This window comes from Simochromis diagramma, unplaced genomic scaffold (assembly GCF_900408965.1).
Source record: "Simochromis diagramma unplaced genomic scaffold, fSimDia1.1 OVJJ01000302.1, whole genome shotgun sequence".
NCBI classification, from domain to species: domain Eukaryota; kingdom Metazoa; phylum Chordata; class Actinopteri; order Cichliformes; family Cichlidae; genus Simochromis; species Simochromis diagramma.
In genome coordinates this window covers 2,994,461-3,009,882 of record NW_024386792.1, presented here as the reverse complement: position 1 = coordinate 3,009,882, position 15,422 = coordinate 2,994,461, and the positions used below count along the sequence as shown (strand labels likewise).

The window sequence follows — 15,422 nt, the reverse complement described above, 5'->3', positions numbered from 1 at the left end:
CAAAATAAAACTAAGGTGACCCCTAGACTGAAATCCTTTACCAAGTAAATATTTTGCTTTCAAAATTACAAAAAGGTTGGACACTGGACGTGGTTAAAGCTCACCGATTCGGTTCAGCCTTTGTTGCAGTCTTTTCCCACTGCCGCCTCCAACTCAAACAGCTTCTGACATTTCTTCTAATACTTGTAGATCCCGCCTACACACCAAAACTACACAAGCAACACCACTTTACTTCCTAGTTTGCACAGAATAAATAGGAAAAATGCTGTACAGGTCATCTGGAAAGGCACCTCAAGCAGCTGTAGTACGTGTGGGGTTTTTTTTTTTTGCTGATTTATGTGCTCATGTGTGATGTTCATGCCATACATAATCTTTGAATATCATCAAAGTCCCCAAGAACACCTACAACAGGAAAATATAATGCATACACGCATACGTCAGGCAGCGCAGTGCAAGTTCCAGGTTTGGGTTGATTTAGAAGAGAAAAAAAAAAAAAAAAGATGCACAGTGACTAAACTACAACACATTTATTATTTATATAGCATTCATTCAGGATTAAACATGTTTCACTTTTTGACTTCACCAGCCATATACTTTGTAGGCACTTCTTAATATTAACACAGTACATGTTATTAGCATTTTGATAGAATTATATTTGCTGTTCTGAAATATTTGGGCCTAGATTATATGCCTAAACCTTTTGTTGATGAATTCTGTGTAGAGATGCAGATGGCCTGGATTATCAATAGACAACCATCCTGTTAGTAACTGCACTGTAAACACAAGTTGTTAGATTAACTTGAATACTTGAGGTCAAACTACAAACATGCAAAATTTAACCTGCCATGATGGATGTGTATCGTTCATTCAAGCTGTCCCACACACTCAAATGTATATGAGATGATATAAAATCATCGTCTCACCTGAGAGAAGCAAGTGAAAGCAAAGCAGAATCTGCAGAGCTACTGCAGACACAGAGGCAACAGATGGCATGACAAAAGTAAATATGGCTTCCTGTTTTAATAGTGCAAGCACTCCCGAAGCCAAGAAGCAAGCACAAACAGTTTACATTTTAAAATATTGTTTTTAATTTTGCTATTCATGTCAGGATTGTTAAAACACAGCTAAAAAGCTTGTTTATATCGAAATGGCATAGCAGCAGGCGACCATAATGTGCTTTAGAGACACAATCAGGGGACTTTGGTCTCTGTTGAAGGGGCTTACTCATTACAGATTTCCAGCTGCCATCATTACCACACAATCTTCTACCTCTTATGTTGGGTAGACAGTTGTCACTTCTTTATTTTAGAGGTTAACTTGACATGTCACGCTGTCACTTCTTTTCCTCTACTTTTCCCCACAAAGAGCCGACACTGCCAACGGCCCAGTCAATGAAATGAGCACGAAAGTGGAAACTGGAAGTGAGGTTGGAACAATTTCCCAAAAATAGACTTCTCTGCGCGCACAGCATCATACTCGCACACCGCAAATAGCATGGGTGGCTTTCTTTTTTTCTTTTTTCTCCTCTGCTAAGAAACCACCAACATCCCTTCTTTAAGGGATGTTGCCCTGCATTTCAAAAATAGAGGCACACAACTGGGGGTTGGGGGGGTCAGTACCACACAGAGAAAAAGTGGAGTAAACTGAACTAGCACAACTAACAGAGTTGGTTATCCAAGCCTCTCAGTCTACATGGTGCCTGAATGTTTCCCAGGACTTAAAAATGAATACAAGATTGCGATCTGAAGTTCATGAACCCTCAGCTAAACTGAGCATCCTAAGCAAAGGATGTTCCAGTCAAAGGGCATTACTATTCCAGTCAATTTCTATTCTGTCTTCCATGTTTCATGACCTTTAAGTAAAATTCAACCTGAAACTCATGACTTCAAATGTCAAGGTAAGAGAGCAGCTGCTTAGAAAATGGTTGCTAAGAAGTGACGGTTGAGCATTTGTTGTGATCCGTGTTACGGCAGTATTTTGTTTGAAACCAAGCAGTCGGGGATATATGAGGCTGAAACGAATGTCTTATTCAGAATGTAGACGACAATTTATTTTACATTTTCACTGATGACAACACATTATGCAAAGAGTGCCTTCAAGGTAAACTGACATTTTAGTTCTGAAATAATGCATCTCCTTTATCAGTCATTTAATATTACGTTGCCTGCACATTTGTTCTTACCAACTCACTCAAGCTCCATCAACTATAAAACAAACCTTAGAGGGTTTTAATGACTTTTCCCTTATTGTCAAAACCTCAACTCTCTGTACTTTCCGTCACGTCCAACCTTTCTAATCCTACAGTCAGGCTGGGAAAACAGTGGTTGGAGACCACAGGACGACCAACATTACTGCGACTGTGTGCAATGAACGTGCAACGAACTTTGGCTCCGTCAAAGATGGAGGGACTAGCTCTGCAACCACTCTCATCTTCAACTTTGATGCATCAAGATGTCAATAAAAGAGCAATAAGATGGAGTCTGTCTGCTACGACACAAGTTGGCAGTGACATGCAATTCATTTGTGATGATACTGATAAATTGGCGAAAATCACGAATCTGTTGCCATCTGCATATACACAAATTCACTTCAACTACTTTCAGATGGCAGAAAGAACCTGAGACATTAAACAGAAAGCCAGAAATTCCTCCACAAATAGTGATAAAGCACCATCCTACAGAAACTGTAACTGCAAAGTGATATAAGCACTTGGAAACCTTGCTTTCATATAACCAGAATACAACAAAAATTGGTCCCCTATTGCAAAGAGACAACGCGGGTGAGTTGTACTCGTTGGCGTAGATCACAACCTGTTGACTGCAGTTATTTGCGAGCCTTTGACATACACGTTGCCTCCCAAAAGATGGCCTGTACAATCGCCTTGCAAATGAAAGTATTTGCTGCAACTATTATAATTGAAAAAATAAATTCAATGCAACCACCGCACAGCCATCTATTTTTCTGAGTCGCATGAAGTTTGTTGTCCTACGGTTTACTTAAGTGTGACTGTGCCACAAATACTCCTGTTCATACTTTTCTTTTTAAGGCTGAAATCCTTACAGATCACAAAAATACAGCTTCATTAAATAACACCTCACTAATTTTTTAAAATACACACCCGGCTAGAATATAGAACTCAGGATAAATCCACAGCTGTTTCAGTAAACTTCAGCGCGAGTTTTTCAAAGAAACATTCAAGCCACTGCAGATGTCTACAGACGAATTAGAAAAATGTCACACTCGGTAAGGATAACAAGTATATATTTATTTTTAAATTATTCATTTTTTAAATGCATTTTTATCATTTTAGTTATTTATAGTATTAAGTAGTTGTACAATGTAGCTGATGGAGAAAACTAAACCCACTCCTCCTGTGTGTTACCGACACTCTTGCATCCCATCAGCAAGCAGCACTGATCAATGTTCCTGACAAGCCAAAAAGCGATCATTAGCAAAACCTTCATCAATACAGTTCATTTATAACAGGCGGGGCTCATCACAGCCATTCAGCCTTGACCCTATAGACGACCTTTAACTTTCACAATAGGCAGCTCACAATAGCTGCCATGTGCCGATTGGTTTAATCTCCCCAGCCCATCTGCTGCTGCTGCTGGCTGTGACTTGAATCGGGGGAGAGGAGAGGGAGTGCCCAACTTCCCTCTGAAGCTCCTGGGTGTCTCTCTCACTACATCCTGTGGGACAGCTGTATGTTAATGTGCACAAGAGGCCGGGGACAGCAGCAGTCACTGGGATTGCCAGGCAGACACAGAACAAGGAACCCCTTCTCAGTGGGCAGCCAAAGGCATGAACTTGGCAGATTAGACATTCAGGAAACAAATAAGGCTCCATCACAGAAGGACACCTCAAACAGCCACCACCAAACACACAAGACTACAGACAGCCACCCACTCCTCCCCCCTCCCCCAAAAAAAAAAAAAGAAAATCTAAAGTGAGTGATGAGACTGAATACGTCTTCCTGCTGCTTTGTTGTGTTTTCCTTTTGAAAACTAAATACATGCAGTAATTGGCACACAACAGAAATCCCAGTCCCCTTATCCCTTCATGGTATAAGAATACTAAAGTAAGCAAAAATAAGAATCTGTTTTTTAAGCCAATAAAACTATGGTAAAGTATTTTCCTCTCTAGTGGACTGTGTTTCTGAAAAAGAAGCAGACAGTGACAGGAGACAGGAGTGTTCAGGTTGGACCAGCACAGTAAAACGTTGATGCCTGGGCGGAATCGAATCAATAATTCAAGGCCAGGCAAGTTGCAGACCCAAACCTGACGTGACGATGACGCAGGGGTTTGAGCAGCCATGGAGGACCCCGGTAATAGCTCCCCCCCCCTTTGCCTGTAAACTGTTGCCTGGCAACAGGATTCGCTCTGGCTGGCCTTCAGGCTGCAGTGTGCTGCCTCTGGCCTTGTCCAGGAATAAGGCTCTTGTTTGCTATTACAGTCAACCAATTCTGGCAAAGGGCGCAGGGCTCGCTACTCATTTTTGAATTCAGCAGAGGTTCATAATGAGGTTGACAATAAAAGCTTCAATTTCTAAAGAACAAGGTCAGCTTTACAACTCTTATGACAGAAATTTATGAAAGAGCTCAGTAAGCAAGTTTCTTGCATAGATGTGATGACTGTCAGCTAACAATGCCATGACGCACAAGACGTCGCAAACAATCTTTAAAAAGGAAACGGCCCAACTTCCAGAGTTTCATTTCTTTTATCGGCCATGCCATACGTCTCTGATGTAATTACCGACAGCATTGCTTCCAACAAAATGGATTGATACTAAGCAGCCAGTCTCTCAAACAGCCATCAGTCATTGTTTTCCCCCCTGTACTATGCTTTAAGGCTTAAAATGTGCATCATGATTAAGATAATGTCACAAAATGGTAAAATGCTTTCAAAAAAATTGATACAAAGATAAAAGTTACTGGAAGATGAGGCAGAAAGAAGGTGGTGTTTAGCAGTATCAGGGAAGACTGCGTGCTCACTGGGGCAGAAAAAGGGAAAAAGAGTTTGAACTTTGGGCCTCGCAGCCTCACGTAAGATGCACCTGAAATAAACCATGTGCGCTTCACCTGCCGGCAAAATACTTTCCGTAAGTAAAAGTAAGTGAACAAGTAAAAGTCATACAGTTTTCCCAAAGCAAAAGCATTCCTGAAGGGTCTTTGAAAATTAGTAAATGTCACATAAATCCCTGTCAGTTAATGGATTCATGCACCAAATTGCACTCTAGAGCCCCATATACAGTCTTTAATATAGTGCAAGTCAACTTATGAGCTTGATTCACCTCATCTTTGAGAGTGAAATCCTTTTTTTTTTTTTTTTTTTTTTTTTTTTTTTATAAAAAGTAACAAATGGGGAAATCTGTACAATTATAAAAAATTTGAAGATATCTACTTAAAATCTGTCACAATTACTGGTTTTCCTCCTTTCTCCATAAACAAGGACTGGATTCATCTTACAGTTCACATGGGTACTTGACTAATGCAAAATTACTAAAGACAGATTCTGAACCTTTGACCCTGTAGCGATGGGACCCAGGCCCTTTTGTTGTCATGGTTTTAGTCATCTTGTCCCCATTGAGGTAACGGTCACTGCGAGTGAACATCTTTATCTTAATGAAACATTTTCATTCGGAGTGTGGTGAGCTCTTCCAAGAAACAGATGCCCCCATACATAACACAAGGATTCACTCAGTGGTTCTATGACTATAAAAAGGATGTGAATTATGGACTTCAGCTTCAGAGACTTTGGACCAAAGTGTTTAGGCTCCCTCATTACCAAATATAAGAATATGTTTTAGAATAAGAGTGATCGATTACTTTGTAGAATCAATACCAAAGTGCACTGAAGCAGTTCTGGCAGCATGACACACCGTGCTTACCCACTTTATTGCATCCTAAATGACTTAATTCTTGTTTTCACGTCATCTACATAAGAAAACACAACATTTTGGGGCTTTTAGTATTTTTTAAAATGCTAAAACAACTCCAGGGACAAGAAGAAAGACAATTTCCTCATAATTATAAACAGTAAAACAAACAGACGCACGCACACTAAAATCTGAAAGATAATATGGCAGTATGTGTGTGCATATGCCTCTTGTGTTTAAAACTTTATCTGAGTATTTATGTTTTTTGGAAGAATTGAATTTTGTATGTGTTCAATAACCTCTTTGATTTTCAGTTATTAGAATATCACTGACTTTGTGATCTTGCCCTCAACTTTCTGCAATCTCTGCAAACTTTTGTAACTCTTTAAAATTTAGGATGGAACTGAAAGGTAAGACCATCTGGACTCTTCTGCCTTCAGTCTGCCATCTTCACGTAATCTTCAGTGATACAAGACAATTCTCCACATTACTGGATGTTAGCTTTAATGTTTGCTTATGAAAGAAAAATGAGAATTTAAGAAGTACTGAAGACAAACATTGTACTTTGTAACTGCCACTGCACAAAAACAAATACTGTGAAATTAAATGTCTTTTGTGATTACCTTGAACAAACCCCAAGGTTTTACAACATAGTTTCCTGTTTCACGGTTTGTTAAAGGGCCATAAATGACAAAATGCTATAAAAGCCTGGCAGCTCTAAAGGTTGTAAAAGCTTGAACTGTAAAACTTAAATTTGTACACTGGCACAAGTTGGGAGCTCAGCTTAAAAGATGAAAAGACAAAGTAATATAGCCTAATAGTAAATAAAGGTCAGCTGATCTGCATTCCCTTCACATTAAAGGCTGATTTTACCGGCAGCGCCCAATGAAAGCGTCATTTTCATATCTCTATCACACATAAAAAGGCAAATTCTATTCAAACTGTGCTTCTCTTAGTGGTGGTGAGAACTTGGTAGCTGGCGCTGACTTGGCAGATGCACCTACAGCTGGCTAGGGGGATGGAGTGGCAGCACAACCTGGCCACAAGGAGCTCTGGGCTCCCGGTGGGGTCCTACTCTCCCACACTCATCACAAATTAAAGAGGCCAGTCTGACCAAATCAGCACTTTCTGAGATCCACTGTAGCATGCTGATCTGAGGAGGTGTGGAGAGAGGCCCTGGGAAGATCAGGGGAGATGAAGCGTGAAGCACACAATGTGGGTAGCGAGAGCCTTAAGCGACTCCACTATATCAAACTTCATCTCCACTGACTTTTATATGCATGAAAACTTTGTGGATTTAATATTGTGCATTTTCTGGCTGAAGAATTCAACCTGACATTTTGCATCCTGAATGTTCAGAAAAATGCTCCAGTAGGATTATAATGTAGATGGCCTAATTTCTCAGCTCTAAATACACTTTTCCCCACATTTTGATTGACTACATGTGCCAATGGCAACAGAAATGATCAGCATGTCGTGCAAATGCTGGTTCCTATATCCATCAGCCTGAGGCGCAGTTCTCCTTCTTGTCTTACGGTTTTAAGAGAGTAATCAGGTTTAATTGTTTTGTTTAATTGTGTTCAGGCTGATCCGTTCATGAGAGGGATAATTCCAACCAAGGAATATTTCAGTTTGGGCCTATTTATTCTGATTAAGGTGTAGGTGAATTTAATATTACTCAATCAAGCTTTTTGGGGCGCTATTAGGTATAAATTTCAAAGGACCCTGGGGGGATTAAAAGTAGCCCAATCAACAATAAGAAATTTTAGCTATTAAAAACATGATTAAGGTTTTTGTTATGGCTTTGTTATGGCCTTTGCAAATGTCTTATGAGGGACAGAAAAGAATTCAGTGAGTTTGCAGGATCAAAAGAATCACATTTAAAAATACAGCGTTGTACTCATTTTTATGTCGTGATGCATTCTCAATCATCCAGGAAAGTAAATCTCCAAAAATTGATTCTGTTCATCTGGACGTAGCGTTTTGTGGGAGAAACCAAAGCAGCTAATAAAGCACAATGGAATACAATTTTGCGTCTTTCTTGTATGATTCTATAATAGAATGAAACAATAGTGCCAGGAATAAATAAAGACAATAAATTGAATGAATTACGAAACACTCATTTTATTTCTATTAGATCTGAAAATGTTGTGTAATACTACAACCTGAAAAGACAAATAGATTGCGTTGGCCTGTACAGGAGATAAAGAAATAAATTAACAACAGCTGTTAAATGGAATAGCCCAAATCACCAAAGTAAACTGGACCTGGGCTTGTTGCAGGGATCTGAAGTTACTAAACATTTTGTGAGTGTATGCACTAAAACTTAGGACCATATAATAAATATGTGCGTGATGAAAGTTGGGCAGCACGCTAACGTCCTTACGCCACTCTGTATGCTCGTATGGGTCTGACCCTTTCACTCCTTTGATTTTTTCCTCGTACTTTTTTTTTTCTCCTTTTCGTCACGTCTGTCTTTGTACGGACCTGCCGTGTTCTCCGTCGTTTTGTACATAACTGTTTTGAGGCAAATAAAATGCAAGTAGGGATTAAAACCGCAGAATTAATGCTTACCGCTGCTGGAAATGCTAGCGCTTGATGCAGTGTAGAATGAACCAAGTGTAGATGTGCAGAAAGCACTTTGGTGTACAATGAGGCATGTTATACAAAATACTTTCAGTGCTCAAGTAGACTACAAAAGCACTACATAAGAACCAGTCCAGCTACCATTTACCATAATATAATGCTGTAAATTCCCAATTCTTTTTTGTTTAACTTCAGAGTAACATAAATTTGGATAACCTGGAAGACGGCTGTGTTTTTCCATTTTGTTAATGGTAAACAAAGTGGGAGGGGTAAGAAACAGTAATGACGCAGCACTAATTACATCAGATCTGTTTAAATGAAAGGCCACGGATGTTGCTGCCCAGTTAGGAAACACAGTTGGAAAATCTAATGTAACCATAGAATCCCCTTCACTGCCATCCATCACAATAATATAGCAGACCGCTAACACAGCTCCAGAGGGTCAGCGCTGTGTGCATTTCTGCATGCGAGGAACCCATCATTGATTTTCCATTTTGTATTAGTAAATTAATCTCTACAACGTGCTCCCTCTATTCTCATCAGAGGAGAGAATATTGATTGGTTTGTTATACTGCCTTAAGGAGGTCTTTAATTGCTAATCAAAATTTACATTCAGCAGGGAACTGTATCGGGGTAAATATTCAATTCCTGGCCATGCAAACAAACAAACAAACTAACAAACTGAGCTAAACTGTTGGGAGACCGAGAAACACAGTACAGTCACAAGTTGTGACCTTGTGTAATTAGTTTTCATTCATTTGAAAAGCCTGTCATGGCAAAGTGTTCTTTTGCAGTTGTAATGTAAACTTTCAAACAAAAGAAAACTTGAACAAACATGAGCACTTAAGATCAAAATAGGCTGTATGTGGACCACGATGTAAAATGCATTTGACATCTCTGTCCTAGGGGAACAACCACTGATTACTAGCATGAATTTATAATTTTCAGGATAACACTCCTTTAATTGCTGTTTGTCTAATAAACACTCCAAACCTTTAATCTACTCACTCACTGGCCACTTGTTTGGCCTTTACAGGTCATCTTGACCTAAATACATTTAGTTGCTGCCATGTGATTGGCTGAGACACTTGAGAAGCATTTGAACAGGTAAATGTAGCAAAGCAGCTGTTGCGTTTATATTTTGTTGTCCATTATACAAGACCAAATCAAGAAAACAGCAACTCCTCGTAAGAGACGAAGAAAGGGGAAATATTAAATCAGTTTAAAAGTTTAACTCACCTGCAAAAACTAAGTAAGTTCAAAGGTTTGGTAATACTGCAGCTCATATATCAAGAAAGAGGTTTTGCAGTGTTGGTTCAAACAACATGTGCAATAGTTTAGGTTTTCAGTGGCTGAGAATTCTCAATTAAAACTAAACTTAAAAAAAACAAACAAACACTTTACAGAACTGTTACGGTCACTGGAAATCTAAACTGTGCTGTAAAATGGGCGAGAAATTCTAATTATAAAAAGAAACTGAACACCATCTTGGTGGAAGAATACATAAAATAATTAATTGTGACATGCTTTTTGGGTCTATGGTCTAATGTCTGAGCAATATGAGAGGGTGATAACATCCGAGAGAATAGTGGAGGGTTTCAAGTAGTGCTTTTACACACCATCATTGTGCCACAGCAGCAAAATAATTTTCCTTCATGCCAAGATAAAGTGTGTATACTCTGGCATATGCCCTCAGGCAGCTGGGTGAATATAAGAATCGATATGAGAAGCTGAAATGAGATTCTTACTCTTTTCTACATGGACAATGCTTTTATTAAACGTGTGGTGAAAGCAGTCCTGAGCAGTAAGAATATGTATGGGGGGGGATTGGATTAAGTTTTTGTGTTTCTCACCTTGTTTAATCATAAATCTCACACTCACACACACACTCACACACAGGGCATTCATGATTTGAGTATTTTTGGTGGTTATGAATATAGAGCTGCATCAAGCGTCAGATGAGGCTATACGGTGCTGTGCAAAAGTCTTGAGCCCTCATATATTGTTAGTAAAATTCGAAAGTAAAATTTCAACAACAACCCCAGTTGTTGTAGTTGTTGGTTACAGTATGTAAGGGGAAACGTTTGTACAACTAAGTCACCTTTCTTTTTCAACACAGCCTGAACTCTGTCAGGCAAATTTTCTTCTTATTTCTTTAAGTCGTCTTCAGGAATAATTCTCCAGGTTTCTTCAAGGACACTCAAAGCTTTTCTTTGGATGTTGGCTGCCTTTCTTCTGTTCTCGGTCAAGGTGATCCCACACAGCTTCAATAATGTTGAAGTCTGGCCTCTGGGGAGTCAAATCCATGACCAATGGTGTTCTGTTGTGTGTTTTTCTATCCAGGTATGCTTTTACTGTAGTGGCAATGTGTCTGAGGTCATTCCTATACTTTGGTACTTCATGGTGGCTCAACATGTGATTGGACCTTTTTGCATTTATTTATTGAGTCTGGTCTGGGAGAGAGTCCTGTAACTCTGTCTGCAAAATACAGTATATAATGACCAATGCTGGGCAATTAATTATATAGTTACTTCTTCAAAAAAGTAACTGAGTTTTGCAAACATTAACGTTTTTTGCAGCTGTTTACCTAAAAATGCAGCCAAGGCATTTTTTTTAAATAAACATTTCATTTTATTTACAGAACAATCAGCTGTTCTGCATCAAATTTGATGCAGAACAAATTATTTGTGCCACTCCAAAAAATTATTTGTCCACTATGAGATAAAGGAGAACAACAGCCTGATAACCTGCAGGCCTGACAGCAGGAGATGTATCACTCCTGTAACACCTGTAACATTCAGCAGTCGCCTCATTGTTCTGACACACACAACAAAACTAGTGACTAGGGCTGCACGATTTTGCATAAAATGAGAATCACGATTTTTTGGCTTAGAATTGAGATCACGATTCTCTCACGATTTTCTTTTCCAGTATAAATATTTATTGCACTTATTAACTGCACATCAACTTCGTAACAGTTGAGACTGAACATAAAAACAATAAATAAACATAAAAACAACAAATGTCTCACGTTTTGTTGTTGCCGCAAAATGTTGTACTGCTTGAAATTCCGTCTCCACCGTTGCTCGACACTGTGTGTATAGAGCAGGTAGTGCAACAATAGAAAAATAGTTGTGGGACGGCACTGTGTAGCGTTTGTCTAGGGTGTTGATCATTTTCCTAAATCCCTCGTTTTGCACAGTGTTGATGGGAGCCATATCTTTGGTCAGGTGATAAGTAATAGCCTCCGTAATTTCTTTGTGCCTGCGGGAGTTCGACGGGTATAGGGAAGCGCTGTATAAGGTTCCCGTTATTGATGTTTGGGTGGGTGACCGGGACGGATTTTCTCCTGTCACTTTCTCGTCATCCCTGACGTGCTCTCCGTTGTTTTTTCCCTGCTAATTTTAGCATCACACGGCACAGCTTCTGTATCACGTGGTATAAGGCTCCGCCCTTGTCATTTGTTGAGCAGGAAGAGTGAGCGCTTGTTTTCATGCAGATTATGTCCCGGATCAAAATGCAGTACAATCGTCGTCGTCTTTTTATTTATTTATTTATTTATTTATTTTTAATCGTTGTCATTTGGAAATGAGATCGCACATAAGTATGAATCGAGATCGCGACTTTCTAACGATTAATCGTGCAGCCCTACTAGTGACTACACAAGATTTGCGCTAAACGTGGCAAATCTCTCACATCTCAAAACACCGCCGTCACTCCTAAAACTTCCCCCCTTCCTAAACAACTAAATGCCATGTTGTCATATCATTTTTTGATTGGTCGACATGGTGGTGGAGGGGGGTGTTATTGCTCACAGGCTGAGAGTGCTTTCAAGCATTTTCCTTATAAAACGCTGGTTTTACCGTTTCTTCGCGCAGTAAATATAAACAACGATAGTATTCAGGAAGAAAACCAAACATTGCAGATATTTTTATCGTAACTCTGGTTTTACGTATCAACACAATTTAAAAACTGGTATAAAGTCCACACTTTTTCCCTCAATTGTTCCGTCTGTTCTGCTCACATCTCCAATGGTTGTACACGTTGTCATTAACGTGGCTTCACTCCACATCAGCCGCTTTGCTAGCTAAAACACCGGTGTCAGCACATAAGGACGCTGTCGTAGCCTGTCAACGACGTTGATTAGCTGCACACATACGAATGTGAATCACATCAGTGGCTGGCCTATGGGATAAGGTGGCATCGTTCCAATCCCATACTGGAGCAGCCAGTCACTTACTGACTAACACTGCAAAACAGAATTGTTAAAGTATTCATTTTAATTTCAATTCAGGTAGATTTTTTTTGTGTGTGCAACGCAGATTTTCTGTGCAGAGACCGTGCCAGCAGTGCGCAATTGCGCACGCGCGCAGCTTAGAGCAAACATTGGGCAGCAGCGCCCATGAGCTTAAATGAACCAGTCATTGCTAACAAGATCTAAAATTTAGATAAGCTGTAGTCATGAAAGTGTAGGAATCCTGCATTTTTCCCAGATTAGTCTGAACTATTAACAGAACTATTTGAATAGATTGTTGGCATTTTACCTTTTATTTTGCTGTCAAATGTAAGTCGTTTCTCAAACCAAAACTCTAATGAACACAAATCAACCTTTTAGTACCGACCTTGCTGGGAAACATTTCCCAAGAAATGTTCTGAGGTTTTTTTTGGCCGAATAACCACTGAATTACAGCTACAGAGATGTGCAACACTCAGAACAAGAGCTTCTTTAAACCGTTAATGCAGTATTGAGTGTTGCACTCATAGTCATCATAAAAACCTGAACATTTATTGAAGCCCTTAGCCGGTAATGTCTGCCTGTGGAAAATGAGTGAAGAAGAGAGAGAGAATTGGTGCTTGAAAGACAGCGGACGCTACCTTGTGAGGCACATGCACTGCTTCTGCATATTAATTCTCATAAAAGATATGGGTGTAGAAACCAGTCATACAATATTAATGCACAACAGAGGTGACTGACAAGTGCCCATGATTTCACAACTAAACCATAACCACAGAGAGCCACTAAGATACAAAACCAACTGCAGAAACAACACAGAGGACTCAGAGTTTGCTGCACTCTTTCCACAAAGCACAACCAATACACTCACCAAAGCAAGACAAGGTTAATCCAACAGATGCTAATTAAGCTGCAGCTTTAATGCACAAATTGTCTTAGCGATGTCTGGACATGGGACAGAACTCCTAAAGCTGCCACAGCAACCATTTAACATTTAGTTGATGCTGCCCCCTAGAGGCAGCAGAGCAGCATTCTGAGTTGCTTCAGAACAAAAGCACATTGGGATACTATTACTTAATTTCAGTTGCATGAGATGGAAATAGCAGCACTAATAACCAGACAGAAATGAATAAAGAATTTTATTTTATTTTTTTAAAAAAAGGACTTTTGTCTTACCTGAAAGTTAACAGCAAATAGTGAGGAGGAAGGCACACATGGAAGAAAAGAAAAAACACAGAACTGTATTAGTGAAAGTGCTTTTTTTTTTTTTTTTTTTTTTTTTTTTAAACAAACAGGCACACAAAATACACATTTTTAGTTTTTAGAGTGTAAAGCCACTGCAGAGAAAACAAAATGGGGGGGAGAGAGACACCATACTTCTCAAACTCCTTCTCCAACTCCTGCTACAAATACATTAAGTATCTTCTATCTAATAAATGAAAATCAACCCGGCAGCTGTTTGGGCAGGATGTTTGATGTTAACCTAAAAGAGTCCGCTGAGGGGCAGGCAACCTGTCCTGTAACCAACAGGACAGATGAAAATCCGACAGCAGTGACCAAATTAAGTTTCTAGGGACTCATTAGTGAAATAAATTGCTATGAGGAGTTTTTGGTTAAACTACTTTGTACCGATGCTTTAAAACAAGATAAAATTTGCATCAAAACTTGTGTATCTGCAGCACAGAGTCTTAGTTCAACCAGTTCTTAGCACAAGCAGGACCCTTTAAGAAAGTATCTTGGTATTGGTCCAGAAATAAGTCTATTCTGATTTGAGCTGATGAATGCACCAGCAGCCACAATTAAAGTGAAAAAGTGGATAAAATGTTAGGCTTGTGAACAACATTAAAAAAATATTTAAAAATATATATATAAAAACACAGATTAATGAAGTCCAGGCCTTATTTAGCCCATAGACAATAAAGAAAATGCCAAAATCTTTACTTTTACACCAACCACTGGTTGGAAATAACATCACATCGGAGTTCTTGTTAGCGTTGTGGATACTGAAGAAGGCAGTTACCCTCAGGTCAGATTTATACTAGTTTGCCGATGCAAATCTTTTTGGAGTCATTCTGAAGGATGCAGGGTTAGTTCGAGCATTGCATTTTAGTGTCACAACATATGCTCAGAGCCTCGTGCTCATCCTTTGATGACAACATTAAACCACATAGACCTTGCCACACTCCTGGATGCAGAAAGTACCAACACCCACGTCAGAGAGTCCCCAGAGCTGTTCAATCTGAAAGCCCCATCAACTCAGAGCCAAGAGCAAGTGAGGCCACAAACAGTTGCATTTCTAGATAAGACCGCATGTAATTCAGAATAATTTTTTGTGGGTGGACTGAGACTTATATAGAGTAGGGTTGTTACTAAGATAATTACTACATTACGACATAATTACACAAGTTTTGAGTACAAAAGCTTCTGATCACAGCCATCTAACTGTTTATGGTTTGATCTCAACCACACTAAGGTTTTTGGATTGTATGATGTCCACAAATACCCACACAAACGCCTCCCAATGCAATCAAAGACTCCTTTATTATAATAATATGTTACAGACCTAAGGAAATGTTTGTGTGGGTATAAAAAATAAAATAAAAAAGGCCTGCCTGGCCTTTGTGAGGCTGTATTGCAAATACTACAAAATAGTGGGTTTCACACCTCGATTATAAAAGGTGTGTGTAGTGGGTGCCTGATGCAACATTGTGAAGGTGATGAAGC

At 39.3% G+C, this 15,422-nt stretch overlaps 1 protein-coding gene across 6 annotated transcripts in view; it reads right to left on the bottom strand.

Annotated features, from left to right (window-relative positions):
* Positions 1–15,422, bottom strand: part of fbxw7 (F-box and WD repeat domain containing 7) — a 129,531-nt gene that overhangs the window by 41,062 nt on the left and 73,047 nt on the right. The gene's annotated exons all lie outside the window — the stretch shown is intronic.